The sequence below is a fragment of the Moschus berezovskii genome, chromosome 7, assembly GCF_049115385.1.
Source record: "Moschus berezovskii isolate FMDL1 chromosome 7, NW_MosBer_1.0, whole genome shotgun sequence".
NCBI classification, from domain to species: domain Eukaryota; kingdom Metazoa; phylum Chordata; class Mammalia; order Artiodactyla; family Moschidae; genus Moschus; species Moschus berezovskii.
Genome location: NC_142466.1, coordinates 4,236,415 through 4,246,729, shown reverse-complemented (window position 1 = coordinate 4,246,729; position 10,315 = coordinate 4,236,415). Strand labels below are relative to the sequence as shown.

Sequence of the window (10,315 nt, the reverse complement as noted above, 5' to 3'; positions counted from 1 at the left end):
CCTGCAGCCATGAAATTAAAAGACGCTTACTCCTTGGGAGAAAAGCTATAACCAACCTAGACAGCATATTAGAAAGCAGAGATGTTACTTTGCCAGCAAAGGTCCGTCTAGTCAAGGCTATGTTTTTCCCAGTGGTCATGTATGGATGTGAGAGTTGGACTATAAAGAAAGCTGAATGCTGAAGAATTGATGCTTTTGAACTGTGGTGTTGGAGAAGCCTCTTGAGAGTCCCTTGGACTTCAAGGAGATCCAACCAGTCCATCCTAGAGGAGACCAGTCCTGGGTGTTCTTTGGAAGGACTGATTCTGAAGCTGAAACTCCAATACACTGGCCACCTCATGTGAAGAGTTGACTTATTGGAAAAGACCCTGATGCTGGGAGGGATTGGGGGCAGAAGGAGAAGGGGACGACAGAGGATGAGATGGCTGGATGACATCACCGACTCAATGGACATGAGTTTGAGTGAACTCTGGGAGTTGGTGATGGACAGGGAGGCCTGGCGTGCTGCGACTCATGTGGTCACAAGAAGTTGGACACGACTGAGCGACTGAACTGAACTGACAGTAAAAGATAATATTTTCTGGGGACTTCTAGATCAATCTAAACTTGAAGAAAAATATGAAACGTTTATTTATTTTTTGTCACCTGTGATCAGTTTCTTGTCCCATAACATTCTCATGACATTTTTCACTTCTGTATTCCTTAGTGTATAAATCAGAGGGTTGATCAAAGGTGTTCCAACTGTATAAAACACAGCTATCATCTAATCCATGGGGAAGGTAGTTGCAGGGTGTGTGTATATAAATATGCAGTGAGAGAATCATTTCCTAGGTAGGTTGATAAGGAGTCTAAGGGTCCCCAAAGAGAGAGGGGTCTGGAATTCTCAAGGAGGAAAAAAGGACAAACATTTTTGTCCCTCTACATTCCTTAGGATTATATAACAATAATTTATCCTGCTTGAGGACAGTCTCTGGAAAAATACCCTCTGGCTAATCCTGTTATCTTAAGGTGTAAATTATGGGAGTAGGTCTAGTGAGGTTATTACAACTTCCAGACATTCTTTTAATTAACTGTAGTAATTAATTAGAGAGTATATAACTCCATGGCTAACACTAGCAAGGGGGTACTCTTTCTTCCCCCTTCTGATGCCTATGTCAGAAGCTTTCTCTATCTCCTTTACACTTTAATAAAACTTTATTACCCAAACTCTGAGCGATTAAGCCTTTTCTCTGGCCCCAGACTGAATTCTCTTCTGGAGACCAAGAATCCCAGCATCTTTTCCAAGGTTTAGCAACAACCTTTCATCTTGGGGGCTCGTCCGGGATTCTTCAGGACAAGTTAAGGATGGGTAAGAGCTCTTGCAGTTCTTTGTTCTCCTAGAACACATTTTTTGCTGTACTTTACGGTGTGCTTGTGTGAATGAATGAAATGCCCTGCATGAAGCAAGTGAGGAGCCCTGCTCTGCAGTTCTGCGGACCTCATATGGCTTATTGCAGAAACTTGTCAGGGGTTTATACCGACCTGCCAATGCCAAGAGGCACCCAGTGTCTCCTTTGGGGACAAACCAGAAATGGGCAAAGCATGTGGACAGAACTCTTCTTTCTCAGTCAAACTTTTCGTTCTCTTTGACCATTTCATAACTCCTTGGAAATTAGAAGTACTAACGTAATCTATGGGATCATAGACTTTCAAGGGACTTGTGATCTATGCTGTTACTATGTACTGTAACTTAGATCCCAAGCTTGGATTAGTAGTCAGGAAGCGCCTAGCCTCGCTAGGCATGGAAAGTTTGGAAGCTAGATGGAGCTCTAGCTCCAAGAGCATCCCTGGAGTTAAAGGTTACTCAGATTGGCACTACAACGGGTTTTTTTCCTTTGGTAACGCTGGCTCTTAGTTGACCAGAGGAGACTCTTAAACTGGTGTGGTGACGCTTGGAAGGAACATTTCAGTGTTATGTTCATACCAGTCTTATTGTGGTCAGGAATATGCTCAGGGTCGTGCACAGGTACTCAGGTGATGAGAATGTTTCCCCCAGTGGTCTTAGTTTGGGAGTCATTCCAGAAGGTTACGCTGATTACACCCCGGGTGGCATCAGAAGCAAGCAAGGTTTTAATGGTGAGGAGCTGGACGTCAGTCAGGGATGCCATCAGGTCTACCCCTGGTGCATCTCCAACCCATCGTGGTGGTAGAACCAGGAGTACATCGCCTGCGTCAGTAAGGGACAGACGAAGTCCGACCAGGGAAGGAAAAACTTTGGTGTAAAGTCTGTCTACAACCCCATCTAGAGCAGCGAGGGACACCTCTGGTAGAAAGAGGGCGCTAGTCACCTTTTTTTCTCTCTAACAGATGGGAGCTAACAATTCCAGCCTCACTCTTTTAAACTGTATCCTACAGACTTGATCCCCAGGGCTTAAAGAAGACACACCTGATATTCCTATGTGATAGTGCATGGCCACGGTATCCATTGAAGAACGGTGAACGGTGGCCAGTTGGAGGGTCTCTTAAGTATAATACTGTTTTACAATTAGACCAGTTCTGTAGAAAACAAGGGAAATGGGTAGAAATAGCATATGTGTTGCCCTTTTTCTCTCTGTGGAATATGCCAGACTTATGTCCTAAGGGTATAGATCTGGGTATGACTCCTTCAGCCCCCTCCTGTCCTCCTACTTTGCTAGATGAGATGGAGGACAGGAGACAAAGAGATAAAGAAAGGCAGGTTTCTCCAATCTATCCCTGGGATCATATGCGCAGAACAGCCAGAGAGAATGAGGAACAGCCATACAGGCTGTTGCCTCTTCATGAAGCACCCACCAGGAGAAATAATCAGGCTATAAGAATTAATAAGCCTTTTTCTTATCAAGAAATACAAAGGAAAAAGGAGGATCTGGGAAACTATTTAGAGGACGCAGAAAAATGTATTAGAGTTTTTAAAGGTGTTATTCCACTTTATGACCTTACTTGGAAAGATGTGATGTATATCTTGGGACAAATGCTGACTCCCGAATCAAAGAGTCAAGCTTTGGGAAAAGCGGTTTCTTATGGAGATGAATGGCTTGGTAGGGAAGAGGGAGGACGAAGTAACCAACCTCCCAATGGGAATCAGGTGGTCCCAACTACAGAACCAGACTGAATACAACACAGCTAAGGGAAGATGGGATCAGAGTCATTTTGTCATATGTATTCTTAAAGGACTCAGGCAGGTATGTGCTAAGCCTTTCAGTTCTGTTGCTTAGTCATGTCCAACTCTGCAACCCCATGTATCACAGCATGCCAGGCCTCCCTGTCCATCAGCATCTCCCGGAGTTCACTCAAACTCATGTCCATCGAGTCAGTGATGCCATCCAGCCATCTCTTTCTCCATCGTCCCCTTCTCCTCCTGCCCCCAATCCTTCCCAGCATCAGAGTCTTTTCCAGTGAGTCAACTCTTTGCATGAGATGGCCAAAGTATTGGAGTTTCAGCTTTAGTCCTTCCAATGAACACCCAGGATTGATCTCCTTTAGAATGGACTGGTTGGATCTCCTTGCAGTCCAAGGGACTCTCAAGAGTCTTCTCCAGCACCACAGTTCAAAAGCATCAATTCTTTGGTGATCAGCTTTCTTCACAGTCCAACTCTCACATCCATACATGACCACGGGAAAAACCATAGCCTTGACTAGGCAGACCTTGGTTGGCAAAGTAATGTCTCTGCTTTTTAATATGCTGTCTAGGTTGGTCATAACTTTCCTTCCAAGGAGTAAGCGTCTTTTAATTTCATGGCTGCAATCAGCATCTGCAGTGATATTGGAGCCCCCAAAAATAAAGTCTGACACTGTTTCCACTGTTTTTCCATCTATTTCCCATGAAGTCCTGGTAAATTCCTAGATAGACTGAGAGGAGCCCTTCTCAGATTCACTGAGATTGATCCCGAAAGTGAAGAGGGAAAAGTCATCTTAAAAGATAGATTTCTCACTAAGTCGGCTCCAGGTATCTGCTGTAAACTATTAACGAGGGCATATGGACCAAATTAGTCTTTACATAATCTGTTACAACTGGCTTAGACAGTCTATTTTGGTAGGGAATATGAGGAAAAGAAAGAAAGGCAGAAAAAGTAAAAGGAACAGGCTATGAAAACTGTTCTTAAACAACCTGAGAAAAATGCCCAGAGGTACCCAGGTGAAAAGGCATGGGCTTGATATTATTGTGGAAAAGAGGGGCACCTCCAGTGGGATTGCCCTCAGGCATTCAAGCCGACCCTGTCTCCATGTCCAGTCTGCAAAGGACCACAGTGGAAGAGAAACCGCCCCCTATGAATCATAGGTTTCAGGGGTCGGACTCTGAAGACAATCAGGACTGAAGGTGCCTGGGGGTCCCCACACAAGCTCCCATCCTAATTACACCTGAGGAACCCTGGGTATTAATAATGGTATGCCCCGAATGTTATGCCCTGAGTCCGGTCCCCCCATACTGGTAGAATAAGACACTCGCAGCAATGCGAAAGCAAGAGTGGGGTTTATTTCTAGCTCGAGCTAGGGCTCATGCCTCCTCCAGTGCAGTGGAGTGCTGACAAGAGCCCCGAGCCCAGGTCACAGCGGTTTTTATAGTCTTAGATTACATAAGCACCTATTTTTGTTCAAAAGATCAAGCTGGCAGAAGCTCATTGGCCAGTTCATGCGCGCACAGAAGCTCATTGGCCAGTTTATGCGTGCGCAGGGTTTTTCTGGGGGATTTCCCTTTTCCCTCTGATTGGCCTGATTTTTGGCGCTGGCGGGACTTTTCTAGGGAGGAGTTTCTTAATTTTGGCAGGATCTTCTTAGGGAGGAGTTTCTGTGAACTTAGCCTCCACCCTGTCTCCAGGAAATTGAAACTTAGGCCTAAGCAAGGTCTCAGGCCTATCCTGGCTACTCAGATGTTAGGGCTCCTAACAATAACTGTGGGGGGGGGGGCAGTCCGTCGATTTCCTTTTAGATACTGGGGCAGCTTACTCCGTGCTTACTGAAGCCCCTGACCCACTTTCTTCCCGATCTGCTTCCGTAATGGGACTGTCTAGACGAGCCAAAACGTATTACTTTAGTGTTTCTGTCAGTTGCGACTGGGATTTGGTGCTATTTTCACACGAGTTTCTGATTGTGTCAGAGTCTCCCTCACCCCTTTTGGGGAGGGATATACTGAGCAAGGTCTATGCCTCTGTTTTCATGAATATGAAGCCTTTCCTTTCTCTCCCTTTAATTGAACAAAATGTAAATCCTAGAGTATGGGCTGATGGAAAGTCTGTGGGTTGAGCACAAAATGCTACTCCTGTAGTTGTCAAGCTCAAAGACCCGCACTTATTTCCACATAAGAAGCAGTATCCACTGAAACCTGAGGGTAAGGAAGGGTTCAAACCCATCGTTGAGAATTTAAAGGGGCAGGGACTATTAATTCCCTGTAACAGTCCATGCAACACTCCTATTCTGGGTATAAATAAATCAAATGGTAAATGGAGACTAGTTCAAGATTTACAAATAATAAATGAGGCTGTAGTTCTTTACACCCTGTGGTGCCTAATACTTATATTCTCTTGTCTGAAATACCTGAATGAGCCAAATATTTCTCAGTAATTGATTTGAAAGATGTCTTCTATTCAGTGCCTTTGGCAGAGGGAAGTCATTTCTATTTGCCTTTGAGGATCCTACGCAGTCAGCTTCTCAGTTAACTTGGACAGTTTTGCCCCAGGGATTTCGGGACAGTCCGCACTTGTTTGGACCAAGTTTGTCACAGGATCTACAAAACTTTAATAGTTCCAAAGCAGTGGTGTTACAATATGTAGATATTTTGCTCTGTGCTGAGACAGAGGAAGCTTGTTCACGAGTCTCAGATTTCTTAAAGTTTCTGGCAGTCTGCGGTTACAAGGCATCAAGAGAAAAGGCTCAGCTTTGTCAACAATCTGTTAGATATCTGGGCCTAATTATATCAGAAGGGACTAGGGCCATAGGCCCCAAGATAGTTAAACCTATATTAAATCATCCCTTACCTGTGACTTTAAGACAATTGAGAGGATTTTTGGAAATCACTGGTTACTGTCGCATTTCTATTCCAGGTTTTGAGGAACCTGCCCGACCTTTATATAAACTTATAGCTGGAACTCAGCAGGCCCAAACAGACAAACTGGCTTGGTCTCCAGAAACTCAAAAGGCTTTTAAGGTTCTTCAGACTGCTCTCCTGCAAGCTCCGGCTCTGAGCTTGCCCACAGGGTCGGAATTTAACTTGTTTGCCACTGAAAGAAAAGGTATGGCATTGGGAGTTTTGACACAACCCCAGGGCCTCCCCAGCAGCCTATTGCTTATCTAAGCAGAGAACTAGATGTAATTTCACGTGGGTGGCCCCACTGCCTAAGAGTAATTGGGGCAGCAGCCTTATTAGCACCTGAAGCTTTAAAAATAATTAATGGACAAAACCTTACTGTATTGACTTCTGATGATGTGAGTGGAATCTTGAATTCTAAGGTTAATATTTGGATGACAGACAGTAGGCTTCTTAAATAACAGTCCTTGTTGTTAGAAAGACCAGTAACTAAGCTTAAAGTTCGTGGAAATTTAAATCCTTCCACTTTCCTTCCTGAGAAGGAAAATAAAACACCTGATCACAATTGTTCCCAATTTCTAACTTTAAACTATGCAGCTCGAGAAGATCTAATGGATACCCCATTAGACAATCCTGACAAGGAAATATTTACAGATGGCTGTTCTTTTGTTCAAGATGGGAAGCATAAATCAGGATATGCCGTGGTGAATGCTGAACAGGTTTTAGAAGCAAAATCTCTCCCCCGGGGAACCAGTGCTCAGTTAGCAGAGCTTGTGGCTCTGACCCGAGCTCTAGAGTTAAGCAAAGGGCAGCAGGTAAATATCTACACCGATTCTAAGTATGCTTATTTGACTTTACATGCTCATGCTGCAATATGGAAAGAAAGACCATTTAAAACAGCAACAGGAGAACCTATTAAACATTTCAGAGAGATCGAGAGACTTTTAACTGCTATATATTGTCCTAAAGAAGTACCTGTTATGCATTGCAAAGGGCACAGCAGGGATGGGAGTAAAGTAGCTGAAGGTAATCAGCTGGTTGACTGTCAAACCAGAAAAGTGGCATTATGAAACCCCTTCACTACAGACGCCTTTGATCTGGACAGGTCCTGTGGAACAGGAAAAACCACAGTATACTGAGGAAGACTTAGAAAGATATCAGAAAAGAGGAGCAAAGATTACTCGTAAAAGATGGCTACAGTCTGAAGATGGATGATTAATAATTCCTGAAAATACTCAATGGAAAACGCTTAAGGGTTTATACCAGAGTTTTCATTTGGGTGCAGAGAGTACTTACCATATGGCTTCTAGTTTGTTTGAAGGTAAAAATGTAATGACAACTTTAAAGAATATTATCAAAAGGTGTGAGGTTTGTCAGAAAAATAATCCAAAGACTGAAAAGCTAGCAAAATCTGGATTACAACGAAGTGGAAAGTATCCTGGAGAGGACTGGGAAGTTTATTTTACTCATATGCCAAAAGCTAAAGGGTATTCTTGGTTACAAGTTTGGGTGGATACTTTTACTGGATGAATTGAGGCTTTTCCCTGTTGTAGTGAACAGGCTAAGGAAGTTGTAAAGATTTTAATCCATGAAATTATCCCCAGGTTTGAAGGCCATGGAGCCTTCAGAGTGACAACGGCTCTGCCTTTAAAGATGCTGTAATTCAGGGGGTATCTAAAGCTCTAGGAATAGAATATCACTTACACTGTTCCTGGAGACCCCAATCCTCAGGAAAGGTTGAAAAGGCTAATGACATTATCAAAAGACGTCTGTGCAAATTAACTCAAGAGAAGCAGGACAATTGGATTAAAGTCCTATCCATATCTTTAATGAGGGCTCGAACTGCCCCCCAAAAGGTGGAACTGTCCCCCTTTGAATGTATTTATGGAAGGCCTTTCTTACACACAGACATTGTTATAGACCCTGAAGCCTTGGAATTAATTAGTTATGTAACTCAACTTTCAGCTTTTCAATAGGCATTAGCAGAACTCCGGGAGACAACTCCTGACCCAGCCTCTGAGTCAAGCAAGTCTCTATTTGAGCCAGGAACCGAGGTCCTCATAAAAACATTGGGGTATGGGGGGCCATCCCTTGAGCCCCTCTGGGAAGGTCCTTACCAGGTTATTCTTTCTTCTCCCATAGCTGTCAAAGTGCCAGGAACTGATTCGTGGGTACATCACACTCGAGTTAAGATGTGGCACCCTGACCAGAACTAAGTGACTTCATTTTATGTCTTTATTTTCTATGCTCAGACTTGGTACTTTTCAGATGGGCCTGATAATATATGTGAGCCTACTTCTGCTGACTCCAAAAATCCTGAGTCTGCCGTTTGATCCTCAAGACAATGCCTTCCTGTCCTGGGCTCACTCCTATGCAGCATTTCACAGTCAGTCTAACTGCTGGGTCTGTAGAGCATTCCCCTCTTCATCAATGGAAGGCTTCCGGTGGTGGACATCTCCACTTCAAGGAAAAGACTTTCTCCAAGTCTACAAATACCTTCAACAACAATCTCATGTCATGTCTCTTCTTAAATTGATGACATCTAACAACCTTAAGATGGGCTGATGTAACTATGGACATAATGCGATTTTTCATTTTGATTTTAACTGGGTTTAATGACTATTTTGCCTTTGTCTGTAACTGTGTAATGGGGTTTTCTGTCTAAAAGCTTTTAAGTTACAAATGGTTGTCCAAGCTCCTACGAGTGCCACAGCCTCCTCCAACGATTACTGGGGATACCTGGATCATAGACCCTCAGTATGAGGGTTAAGAGAACATGTTGCCTCAACAATTTGGGGACCACGTCCCTAAACAGCAGGAAGTAGTTATGGAATGAAAACTATGCCCCTTTCCCTTGGCAACATAATTATCCTAAAAGAAAAGGGGGAAAGGAGAGAGCCATATCCTAGGCAGGTTGATAAGAAGTCTAGGGGTCCCCAAGGAGAGAGAGGTCTGGAATTCTCAAGGAGGAAGAAAGGACAGACTTTTTTGTCCCTCTACATTCCTTAGGATTATATAACAATAATGTATCCTGCTTGAGGACAGTCTCGAAAAAACCTTCTGACTAATCCTGTTATCTTAAGGTGTAAATTATGGAAGTAGGTCTTGTGAGGTCTTACAACCTCTAGACGTTCTTTAGATTCACTGTAATAACTAATTAGAGAGTATATAACTCCATGGCTAACACTAGAAAGGGGGTACTCTTTCTGTACTCTTCTGATGCCTCCAGAGACCAAGAATCCTGACGTCTTTTCCGTGGTTCAGCAACAACCTTTCACAAGGACCAAAGAACAAGATGACCACGATTATGTGGGAGATGCAGGTGAAGAGGGGTTTCTTTCTCCCTTCAGCACTGTGGTTTCTCAGAGAATGCAAAATAATAGCATAGGAGAACATCAGCATGAGAAAATTCACTGTACAGATGGCCCCACTGTTGGACACCAAGAGTAGGTTGGTCGCATAAGTGTCTGTACAGGCAAGTTTCAACAAAGGCTGCAAGTCACAAAAATAGTGGTCTATCACATTGGGACCACAGAAAGGCAGACTCAAGGCTAGAAGAATTTGAGCTGAAGAATGAACACAAGACCCCACCCAGGCCACAGCCAAAAACACACCACAAACTCGATGGCTTATGAGTGTCATGTATCAAAGGGGCTTGGAGATGGCCACATAGTGGTCAACAGCCTTGAGAATAAGGATGAAAATCTTTAGGCAACCAAACACTGCGATGCAAAGACTTGGGTCATGCATTCATTGAAAGAGATTGTGCTCTTTCCCCTAAGGGCATCGGCAATCACTCTAGGGGCTATGGAAGTTGAGAGGAAGGTATCAGATAAAGATAAGTGGAAAAGGAAGAAATACATTGGATTCTCAAGTGTCCTGCTGGTCTTGATGGTGGAAATAATCAGGAAGTTACCCAGTAATGTCCCCAGATATAAAATCAAGAAAGTGACAAACCCTATTTTCTTCCTAACAGGATCCTGTGATAACCCAAGTAGAATGAACTCAGTCACATTATTGTTCAGTTTCATTTTGTTATTCCCTTTGTCAGTTTTTGGCCATATTCAATATATTCAAAATCCCAAGTACTGCACATCACTAGGGTATTAGGGTATTTTTGACTGTCCTTGGTGGTTTATGACATAAAGTTATAAAGTCCTTAGCACCTTAAAGAATATCTTGTTCACACATACAGTTATACTTTTTCCATTTATTATACATATTTATTTTAAAAGTAGCACAAACTCTCTTCTAGATACCCTAGTTTGAAAAGAG

The 10,315-nt window shown here is 43.3% G+C and overlaps 1 pseudogene; it reads right to left on the bottom strand.

Annotated features, from left to right (window-relative positions):
* Window positions 1-631: 631 nt before the first annotated feature.
* LOC129557289 (olfactory receptor 4C16-like) lies at window positions 632-10,071 on the bottom strand (annotated as a pseudogene).
* Window positions 10,072-10,315: the final 244 nt, after the last annotated feature.